The 12,090-nt window shown below is 43.0% G+C and overlaps 1 protein-coding gene across 1 annotated transcript in view; it reads right to left on the minus strand.

The window, feature by feature from the left end:
• LOC137327194 (galactosylgalactosylxylosylprotein 3-beta-glucuronosyltransferase 1-like) overlaps positions 1-11,515 on the minus strand; it is a 131,692-nt gene extending 120,177 nt beyond the window's left edge. Inside the window, exon 1 of the mRNA XM_067992742.1 lies at positions 11,307-11,515. The gene's annotated coding sequence lies outside the window, so the exon portion shown is untranslated. The remainder of the gene's footprint in view (positions 1-11,306) is intronic.
• Positions 11,516-12,090: the final 575 nt, after the last annotated feature.

Raw genomic sequence — 12,090 nt, forward strand, 5'->3', positions numbered from 1 at the left:
TTTTCTTTAAACCAACCTCCCATTAATTTAAATGCTTAGACACTGCCACTGCACAGTCAAAGTATTTCAAATGTGACTGTTGGGATCGAAGCTCTGCACAAGTGCGTAAGCACATTGTAATTCTGTGACAGGTAAAATGTCTTCATATTTAGGAGCACGGCTATCATAGAATAATACAGCACAGATGGAGACCATTTAGCCCATCATGCCTGTGCTGGCTCTTTGAACGAACCATACGATTGGTCCAACTCCCCTGCTCTTTCCCCATAGCCCTGCAAATTTCACCCCTTCAAGTATATATTTTGTGTCAATTGTCTCCTCAGCTTTGGATATTTTCAAGCATTTTTGTTGTGGATCCCGTGGCTTTTGAAGCTGAGGACATCTGTTTCCATTCCCACAGACCTCTTATGCCATTAAAGTCATACCAGTTTCATATTTTATGTATTTTTGTACAGTCAGTTTGAACTCTACGTCAGCGTTCTAGGCAAATCCACTTTTCCCATGCACATCATATGAATGACAGCAGGTGCATGGGGACACCATCACCTCCAAGTTCCCCTCCAAGTCACACACCATCCCGACTTGGAAATATATCGTCGTTCCTTCATCGTCCTATCTATGGTCACACATACCTATCCACTCTGACAACTTTTAAAATTCATTCTTAGGATGTGGGCGTCGCTGGCAAGGCCGACATTTATTGCCCATCCCTAATTGCCCTTGGGAAGGTGGTGGTGAATTTTAAAAGTCGTCAGAGTGGATAGGTATGTGTGTCCATAGATAGGAGAGAATGTTTTAGTCAGTTCTTGCTGATGTCATTTTATGTTAAGCAGCTAATGTTGTCAATAAGTGTGAAGTGATAATAGCCCAATGCAGTGCCATTTTGCAATATTATAATTAACAAATTGGATGTGTTCTATAGTGACTGGAGTTTATTTGGAAAGATTTCATTTCCCATTTAAATAGAGCTGGGAAAGCTTGTGTCTGACTGAGGCGACAGGAAACAATTCAATTTTTGTCAAAAAATATTAAACCAGACTGGAATTGACAATAGGAAAGAAACGAATGAGAATTTGCTGAATGTACTGGGACAATAAGTAGAAAACAGTAAGAAACATAATGGAACCTGATGTTCTTGATGTTCAAAGAATTGGAAAGTTCCATGTCTAGAATATCTTTGGTTTGGCTATTTGACCCATACAGTCCTTGACCTCAGTTAAAGATACTCCAATACAATATTTAATCCGGTTTACAAATCAATCAATTAATTACAATTATTCTATTGATACTTTAATGTTTCTTCCTCTCTTGGCAACCACTTCGATTTATTGGAACCCATTTTCACTGCAATCGGGTTGTCCGTCTGATGTCGTCAGTGAGAGGCCTGAGCCATTTTGATGGCTGAGCCGCCTTTATCTTTCATCAGTAAGCTACAAGCATTGAACCAGTGCTCAAAAGCAGCTCGCTGATCAAGAGGGCAGGAAATCTGACGGCTCCTCCGCAGAGCCGAGCTGGAAGGTGGGTGTTAAGGGGTGGTGGAGACAATTGTGGGGATGAGGTGGGGTGGGGGGGGGAAGCACACGTTCTTCCTGGACCCACCAAAATCAGTTAAAAAAGACCAGAAATGAGCTCTGCCCATTTGTAGCTTGAAATTGCATGAGGGCCCTGTGTACTTTACAGGACCCCGATTTGCATATTACTTGTAGATTTCGGCCTGAAACAGGCAGGCAACCGGGCCGCCCCTGTAAAAGCTAAGGTTGCCAACCCTTCAGGATTGTCCTGGAGCCCCCAGAGATTAAAGTTTAATCTCTTGGACACTGCTGCCAGCAACCCAGGAGAAAAATCAATGGGGCATTAAAAAATATGCGTTTAATTTTCTTCGAACACTTTCATTTATTGGTTATAAAAATATTGGAGATGGGAGAAAAAGGCTCTGTGACTGGACGGGGAGGTGGGAGATCATGTGATGAAATCTCCAGGAATGTATCGAACCAGATTTTTCAACCTTAGTGAAAGCCCCAAGGAAACTGCCAGCGGGCAGATCAGGAATGAGCACAGGGCGGTAAGTTCAGCCGCACGATTTTCGGAGTGTTATCATCCCGTTCCTGGCCGGCGGAGGCCCTGAAAATCGACCCCATCATTTCTTACAAGCTTACCTGGCAAGAATTATTCCCAGATGTATCACTGCAGATTTTATACAGTAACATCTTCCCATGCTTTTCAGTATTTTCCTTTATATCCCATTAATACCAGTGATTTCTGCAGTTAGTATAAAATATTTTTAATTTGGCGCCAACAATAAAGGGATGGGCCAACTAATCAGTTCCCCTAACATTAAGCATGCCCCACAATGTGTCCAACAGGCCATAATAGTGCATTTATGTAATACATTGTAAAACAAACAGATGTTCTATATAAAAATGCACAGAGTTTATCCTTTGTCTTATATGTGGAAATGTGGAAAATTGCCCAGGTATGTCCTGTCCACAAAAGCAGGACAAATCCAATCCGGCCAATTACCGCCCCATCAGTCTACTCTCAATCATTAGCAAAGTGATGGAAGGTGTCGTCGACAGTGCTATGAAGCGGCACTTACTCACCAATAACCTGCTCACCGATGCTCAGTTTGGGTTCCGCCAGGACCACTCGGCTCCAGACCTCATTACAGCCTTGGTCCAAACATGGACAAAGGAGCTGAATTTCAGAGGTGAGGTGAGAGTGACTGCCCTTGACATCAAGGCAGCATTTGACTGAGTGTGGCACCAAGGAGCCCTAGTAAAATTGAAGTCAATGGGAATCAGGGGGAAAACTCTCCAGTGGCTGGAGTCATACCTAGCACAAAGGAAGATGGTAGTGGTTGTTGGAGGCCAATCATCTCAGCCCCAGGACATTGCTGCAGGAGTTCCTCAGGGCAGTGTCCTAGGCCCAACCATCTTCAGCTGCTTCATCAATGACCTTCCCTCCATCATAAGGTCAGAAATGGGGATGTTCGCTGATGACTGCACAGTGTTCAGTTCCATTCGCAACCCCTCAAATAACGAAGCAGTCCGAGCCCGCATGCAGCAAGACCTGGACAACATCCAGGCTTGGGCTCATAAGTGGCAAGTAACATTTGCGCCAGATAAGTGCCAAGCAATGACCATCTCCAACATGAGAGAGTCTAACCATCTCCCCTTGACATTCAACGGCATTACCATCGCCGAATCCCACACCATCAACATCCTGGGAGTCACCATTGACCAGAAACTTAACTGGACCAGCCATATAGATACTGTGGCTACAAGAGCAAGTCAGAGGCTGGGTATTCTGCGGCGAGTGACTCACCTCCTAACTCCCCAAAGCCTTTCCACCATCTACAAGGCACAAGTCAGGAGTGTGATGGAATACTCTCCACTTGCCTGGATGAGTGCAGCTCCAACAACACTCAAGAAGCTCGACACCATCCAAGATAAAGCAGCCCGCTTGATTGGCACCCCATCCACCACCCTAAACATTCACTCCCTTCACCACCGGCGCACTGTGGCTGCAGTGTGTACCATCCACAGGATGCACTGCAGCAACTCGCCAAGGCTTCTTCGACAGCACCTCCCAAACCCGCGACCTCTACCACCTAGAAGGACAAGAGCAGCAGGCACATGGGAACAACACCACCTGCACGTTCCCCTCCAAGTCACACACCACCCCGACTTGGAAATATATCGCCGTTCCTTCATTGTCGCTGGGTCAAAATCCTGGAACTCCCTTCCTAACAGCACTGTGGGAGAACCGTCACCACACGGACTGCAGCGGTTCAAGAAGGCGGCTCACCACCAGCTTCTCAAGGGCAATTAGGGATGGGCAATAAATGCTGGCCTCGCCAGCGATGCCCACATCCCATGAACGAATAAAAAAAAAATTTAACATTTTAAATAATATGTACTTAGACAGTATATATCTTTATATAATTTAATGTTGTGCCTCAATAGCTATCATCCAGTCTTATGTCTGCAGTGTAGTTGCTGACAGATAAAGGAAATAAAATTAGATGGTGCATCGCAGAAGAACTTGCTTAATTCTCAATGAGCATCCATGATCACCTGGCACTGCAGCAGATGGAGGGACTGCCTTAGGTGAAGATGCTGCTGCATGAACTCTGTCACTGAAAGGGACCAAAATCTGTTCTCACTGGCACAAAATGACATTTACGATGTTGCACCAAACTGAAAATGTCTCCCAAAGTATTTTGAACATTTATTAGTGAGTAGACTGAGGGGTGCTTGAACTAACTTATGTTAGCCCTAAATGGCCAAATTATAATTTTTTGCACTGCTTACAGGGTTCATGGAGACTCTGGTCAAATTCAAGATCCTGTCATTCTCGCTCAGGAATCTGTAATACAAGTTTCACAAATTTCAGGTCCGCTGTAGATATTCCCTCAGGTTCGTGGACTTTGGCCTCTCCTGTAATCAGGTCCAACATCCCTTACAAACAGAAGATACCTTTACTGCCCCATACAATAGTCATACAATAGTGTGATCCGGAACAGTAACAGTACAGCCCCGTGTTAAATGTACCATGCTCTGGGGCATTTAGGGCTAACATAAGTTAGTTCAAGCACCCCTCAGTCTACTCACTAATAAATGTTCAAAATACTTTGGGAGACATTTTCAGTTTGGTGCAACATCGTAAATGTCATTTTGTGCCAGTGAGAACAGATTTTGGTCCCTTTCAGTGACAGAGTTCATGCAGCAGCATCTTCACCTAAGGCAGTCCCTCCATCTGCTGCAGTGCCAGGTGATCATGGATGCTCATTGAGAATTAAGCAAGTTCTTTCTTGGACACACGAATCTCCATCAAAGACGGGCACCTCAGCACCTCACTCTACCGCAAGCCCACGGACAACCTCACGATGCTCCACTTTTCCAGCTTCCACCCTAACCACGTCAAAGAGGCCATCCCCTATGGACAGGCCCTGCGAATACACAGGGTCTGCTCAGACGAGGAGGAACGCGATGGACACCTACAGACGCTGAAAGACGCCCTAGTAAGAACGGGATATGACGCTCGACTCATCGATCGACAGTTCCGACGGGCCACAGCAAAAAATCGCATAGACCTCCTCAGGAGACTAACACGGGACGCAACCAACAGAGTACCCTTTGTCGTCCAGTACTTCCCCGGAGCGGAGAAACTACGCCATGTTCTCCGCAGCCTTCAACATGTCATCAATGAGGACAAACACCTCGCTATGGCCATCCCCACACCTCCACTACTCGCCTTTAAACAGCCACCCAACCTCAAACAGACCATCGTTCACAGCAAATTACCTAGCTTTCAAGAGAACAGCGTCCACGACACCACACAACCCTGCCACGGTAACCTCTGCAAGACATGCCAGATCATCGACACAGATACCACCATCACACGAGAGGACACCACCCACCAGGTGCATGGTTCATACTCCTGTGACTCGGCCAACGTTGTCTACCTCATACGTTGCAGGAAAGGATGCCCCAGAGCATGGTACATTGGCGAGACCATGCAGACGCTGCGACAACGGATGAACGGACACCGCGCAACAATCGCCAAACAGGAGGGTTCCCTCCCAGTCGGGGAACACTTCAGCAGTCATGGACATTCATCCACCGACCTTCGGGTAAGTGTACTCCAAGGCGGCCTTCGAGACACACGACAACGCAAAATCGTCGAGCAGAAATTGATAGCCAAGTTCCGCACCCATGAGGACGGCCTCAACCGGGATCTTGGGTTCATGTCACACTACACGTTACCCCACCAGCGAACAAATGTTATCTGTTTTTAATATAATGGGTCATTTGCTGGCTTTCTCTGCCTTCCGGATGTTTCTGCCTCTCTCTGTTTTTTTTCCTGTTTGTTTTTTTGTTGAATGTGTATTCGGGGGTTCTGCAGGTGACACCTCTCTGTCTGAACACGGTGATTGCCTTGGCAACGGGCAGTTGCAGGGGCATTCTGTAAACACCATGTATTGTTCTATATGTATAAATGCGTAGGCTTCGAGGAGCTCCTGAACATTTACCTGAGGAAGGAGGAAGCCTCCGAAAGCTTGTGAATTTAAAATAAAATTGCTGGACTATAACTTGGTGTTGTAAAATTGTTTACAATTTAAATGGACTGGATACTGTAATCTCGCATGTGCATCCAAGTGTGCGTTAACAATCTAATGGCAGCAGGTTGCAGACCAGATCAACTCAAGTTCAGATCAAACCACTGTGAGGACCTGTGAAGAAGTCTGGAAAAAGGCCAAAGCAAGGCTAGAATATCACCCGAAATTAAAAATGGAGGTGAATGACCTATATACCTGTGCAACTGTCTCTGCAGATCATCATGGATCATATGGCTCCCTTGATTCTCAGCCTACCAGCTGAGCAGCACTCCTTTTTTTACGGTGCAGGTAGCTGTGTCTTTAGAATCAATAGCTGGAGTAATTTGTTCTGTGAGTTGTACACCTCCCATGCTCTCTCCTTGAGCTCTTGCTGCACTATGTAAAATCCATCAATGACTCTTGCCCCCCTCACTCCCCACCCCACCCATGCTTTGGGGATTCACATTCTGCTGAGTTGTCACTTCTGTCAGTGCTTTTGAAAGCTCGCTCTGTCTTGAGTACTGAACTGAATAATATTTATGTAACTATTATTATATGAGGAGTGCGGCTTCTCAATAAAAGACAGTGGCTGGTTTTATATTTACAAATAGCTTGGCTGGAAGTACAGATTCTGCACGCTAAGTTTATATTTTAGGTTCTCTGACACATTTCCCTCCACATTTTAATGCTTGCATTTTCAAATGGTTCATTCAATAATAATGTAGCTCCACCTGCTCTTTGGTTGCATCACCTTCAGCTTTACCTGTGGCACCAGGGAGAGATGATCAGCCACAATCATAGTCTTATACAGCACAGAAGGAGGCTATTTGGCACATCGTGCCCCTTTGAAAGAGCTTTCCAATTAGTCCTATTTGCATGTCCTTTCCCCATAGCCATGTAAATTTTTCCCCTTCAAGTAATTATCCAATTCCCTTTTGAAAGTTATTATTGAATCAGCTTCCCTGGCAGGCAGTGCATTCCAGATCATAATAACTCGCTGCGTAAAGAAAATTCTCACCTTGCCTCTGGACTTGACTCCATTCTCCTTTATGCTACTTCTTCAAGTGCCGTTGCTATGACTCACTGGGGTAGATTCTAACTATCGGGTGGCTGACCTGTGGAATGCACGAGCTGACCACCTGATCCTGCCAGCGGGAGTTTTGAGGGTGGGGCCTCATTACCATGCCGCTGGTGAGCTGCAGCCACCAAACAGATGCCCCACCAGCACCGGGCCAGGGCATTATTGGGCTATTGGGAAGCCAACCTGGCCCAGGAAAAAGGTAGGTTTGGGGGAAAGGGGACAACCGCCCACATTTCTCCTGTGGAGCTCCGGAGATGCACTCCAGCACCTCCTGTCCCCACATAAATAATTGTAACACTTACCTTTTTGGGCCTTTTCTGCTGTGTCACCAGGTTTTACTGAGCAGAGTGTCCACAATGCAATCTGTGCTAGGGTTTATGTGTATTATCCATTGCTTAGCACCATTTACAATTATGGGTATTTGTTACAGTTCTCCTTTGTGAAAACTGATGTAAAGAATGCATTCAATACATCTGCCATATCCTCATCATCTATAATAGTTTTACCCAATTTATTCTTTAATGGGCCTCATGTTCTTTGACCTTCCTTATACTATTAACATAGTTGCAAACTTTTTTGGGTGTCACTTACTGTCCTCTGCAAATTTTTCTCCCTGTTTCTTACTACTTTAGTTATCCTCAGTTCCATTTTGTATAAAACCGTTCTACTTTTGCCTTCCTTATGTCTGCTTGCTTTTTAAGGTTCCTTCTAAGCCCCTTATTCTCAACTGTGATTCAGGCCTTCTGTCGATTTGCTTTTCTTAGAATGGAATGTAATACCCTGTTCTCTCATTCTGTACAATAGTTTTAAATACATTCCATTTTTCTTCTATTTTTAAGAATAATTTCCCAATTTATTTTCTCTGAGCCACTTCTCATAGTTTCAAAATCTATTATCCCAAAGTCCACACTACATTTTGGTCTTAACTTTGAGAACAATATCAGATCTAACAATACAATAATCATTGGATGCCAGATGCTCACCAATCCCCAGGTTACTAACCAGCACTGGGTGAATTGCTAAACACCAGATCCAACACAGTCTATGCTCCAGCAACCTGATTCGCTTGGTGTGTGAGGAACTAATCCCTCACTGCCTCAGTGAATCTGTTTGTATTCGCACCCCTCTCTTCCAGTTGTCCATTCAACCTCCAGGATGTTGAAATTCCCCCATGATTTATACATTACGATGTTTTGCAACCCTCCTTATCTGCAAGGCAACTGTGTCCACCATGCTCATTTTGTGCTGGCATTCTATTACAGGGAAGCTGGATAAGTACATGATGGAGAAAGGGATAAAAGGTTCTGCATTAGGGTGGGATGAAGCTCGTGTGGAGCATAAACACAGACGTAGACCTGTTGGGCCGAATGGCCTGTTTCGGTGTTGTGAATTCTATGTAATTCTATTACAATGACCAGTCAATAATTTGCTATTTATTATTCAGTTCCATCCATATTGTTTAAACCTTATCCCCTTCTGTTCCTGTATCCATCTTTTCTATACCTGCTGTATTGCTGCTTATCAATAATTTGTTTCCTCGACTCTGTATGTTTGTGGTTATTAAATATTTTCTATCCTCTCAGTTCCGGCTGTTGGTCATCCTCTGCTGTCCGCCATGTTCTGAGATGCCAATAATAGCAATAGTCTCACTAGTCGCGCATGCCTCTAAACTAATGGCAATGACCATGGCCCAAAACATCTACTGCAGCTCTCAGCTGAAGGAGGACATCATGAACATTGGGAAGCAAAAGAGAGATGGAAGAGGAAGTTTCAACATAAGAAAGAAATGGGAATTCTAGCACTATCTGCAATGTTTCATTCATCCAAGTGGCCATGAGATTGGGAGCAGATGTTTCTTCCTCCATATTGTTCAAAGATCCTGAGTCTATGGATATAAATTAAGGAGCTAGTTCTCTACTAGAGTGTTAACGTTAGCCTGAAGGAACAAATGAGTCACAAATATTTCTGGTGCAGCTTGGCCCTCACTATCTGTGACCCAAGGCAATGAATGTTCTTTTGAGGGGAAACATGATTCTTCATGATCGGTTTGAAAATAATTTGGTGATGCTTCTATATTCTGCTGTCACTGCATTCCCTGAAAGGCCTAGTTCATCCTGTTCCAAAATAACAAAGTACATGAAGTGTGGATTTTAGAAGGCCCCTTTTTCCTTTATTTCTCACCAGTAACAAGTTCACAGAAAAGGAACTTATTGTGAAACGGAACCAGTTGATATTTTTCAGGTTACAGATGTCTCCCTGAGGTACTAAATTCTCTGCTGAGAACTTGATTTAGATTCCCTCTTTCTGCACTTCAACTGATTCCTGTTACAATCTGACGACTCAATGAGCAGTTGCACTTTTACAAGCCGAAACATTTATTTTCTCGCGGATATCAGTAAAGTATATTCAATTACAAATTTAAATTAGCAACATCTTTCTGCCACAGATGAAAGTGATAATTCATCTGATGTAAGTGGCCAAGAAAAAGCATGTTTTTGGACAATGTGTGCACAGAAAATGAATTTGGTTTCTGATGGCCTTAGTCTCTGGAAAGAAATGAACCAAGGTAGGGTACTTTCACCATTTGCTTTTCAGCATTGCTGATTGTTTTGTGTTAGCTGGAATTTCCCATCGTTCTGCAGTGCTTGCCTCATGGTTATTTAACATAGGCAGTACCTCACTGGTTATTGGCATTTGAGCACTATGATTTACTTTTTAGCATTAATATCACTCCCAATATCAGACTGAAAGATAGTGAGGTGAAGCGAAAGTAATGTTTCCTAATTTGTTAATATGTGTATAAACCCTAGGGCAGCTGATTTGGGCATTTTCCCATAGCTTGCTCTTTCCCAAGGAAGAAGATGAAGGTGAAGCTTTGCAGGATCTCTTTACCGACTCATCCAACACTCCCATTACCTCCTCAGGGTGACAGAGCCTACTAATAGCATAGTCCACAGCACTTCCAGTATTTTAAGATGTCTAGAACTTTCTTACTTACAGCTATTGCCACTTTAAATGACCAAATAAACTTGCTCCTTTCTCACTGCTTCATTCTACCTTCTTGTAGTTTTTAGCTGAATTCGTGGAGTGCCTCTGCTTTTTTCATTCAGATGAGATGAGATAATCTGAGTTACAGAAGCAGGAAGTGCTTCACAGAAGTGCTGTAAAGGTTTTGGCAACCTGTTTTGTTGACATTACAGGATCATAAGTTTCACAAATTTATTTTTAGCTAAATTCCGATGTTATTTGAGTAAAGTGTCGGTCATGGATTCTTGGTGAAAGGATCAACAATGCTCTGTGCCATTTTCAGGCAGAGCACCCCTCTGTCAAAGGGCTTGTCCTTCCCACGTAGCCAGCCATTCCACTGGAAATCTTCTCACTGTAGGGGGTCTGATAACTAATGCCCTCCATACTCGGAGGAACACCAGAGCACTCTTTGGGTTGCTGGGAGCCAACCCATGAATCGAATAGACTGCTGCCAATTGCTCACTCCATGAGAATCTCTTTAAAAGGTCAAGTGAAAGTTCTATGTTCTCTTATTTATTCTGTAATAAACCGTTGTCCCTTTATATTTTCCTACCTTGATATTCCACACAGAATTCTCGTGCACGATATTTTTTAACTTGCTTCAGAGTTTATTTTGACAGTTTCAGGTAAAAGCTTTTTAAAGGCTGTGTGCTACGTATGCATCTCAGACTGTAAGTGTAATGTCTGAGATTAGGTGTGATGCTCAATTGAAATTAAAATAATAAACATGGATTAAACTTTTAAAATATATACCAGACATTACTCTGAATCATAAACGCTTTGCCTATAGACGAAGTGTGAAGTTCAAATATTTTCTGCACGCTGGTTCTTGCTTTTTAAAATGGTGCCAAAAATTTGAGAACATTTGAGGAAAAAAATTGGAGACACAAGCAACAAAATGTCTCTATTTTCAGTTTCAGATACTTATTGATTACAACCTAAAGGACTATCAAGCAGATACAGTCTTGTGCCTTTAGTCATGTTCTCTGGATCAACTGAAATTAGAATAATGTCATTTTTACAATCGTACAGGAAATGTTACAATTACTCAGTGGAGAAAATAAAAAATACTATAAAGTCAAATGAATAATTACTTACCGGTGTGACTGCTGCACTTTCTTGTCATCAAATCATCAGCATCCCCCTTTCCAGAAGAATAAAGTCAAGCAAGCAACCCACAACACATATGAGTTTCAATTATTATTCAAAAAGGCCACAACCGTGCGAACATAAAAAGACAAAAAAAACAAACTGGAAGAAGTTTCTTCAGATCTTGCCCAGTTGCAAGATGTGCAATGTGCGTCCTCTCTTCTTATGACTGAAATACTGAGCAAGCAGAATTCTGCAGGCTGCTAAAGCCAGCTCTGCAAATGCCTGTTACGCCTGTGCAGACTCTCCTTAAAGCCGCACTGCTAAAGAAATGCTGACAGCCCAGAAGCACTAGTCAAACCCTTTTTATTTGGAGTGTCATGTAATGTGTTTGAAATATTGAGTGGTATGCAATGTAGTGACAGAGTTGGGTGTGAGCTTTTTAATGTAAAGTTCTTCATTTAATAAAATATAAATTACAGTCTGTAGACAAAAATTGGGCCAGCTGTTATTTTTCATTCAATTTTCTTAACCCAGAGTAAAATAAAATGATATTATAGCTACACTGTTCACTTATTCACACAAGGGTAAATATCCCATTATAGAAGTACAGCGTATTCACGTGAAAATGTACTATTTCAATACAATGTCTTCACATATTTACATATAAATAACAACTCATAATACACACATTATATATGAATATATACTGAAAATAAACTTAATTTAACCTGAGTACATATGGATTATCAATACAATACTGGAGGAATGGGACAGGTAACACCAGGCAAAC

This window comes from Heptranchias perlo, chromosome 11 (assembly GCF_035084215.1).
Source record: "Heptranchias perlo isolate sHepPer1 chromosome 11, sHepPer1.hap1, whole genome shotgun sequence".
NCBI classification, from domain to species: domain Eukaryota; kingdom Metazoa; phylum Chordata; class Chondrichthyes; order Hexanchiformes; family Hexanchidae; genus Heptranchias; species Heptranchias perlo.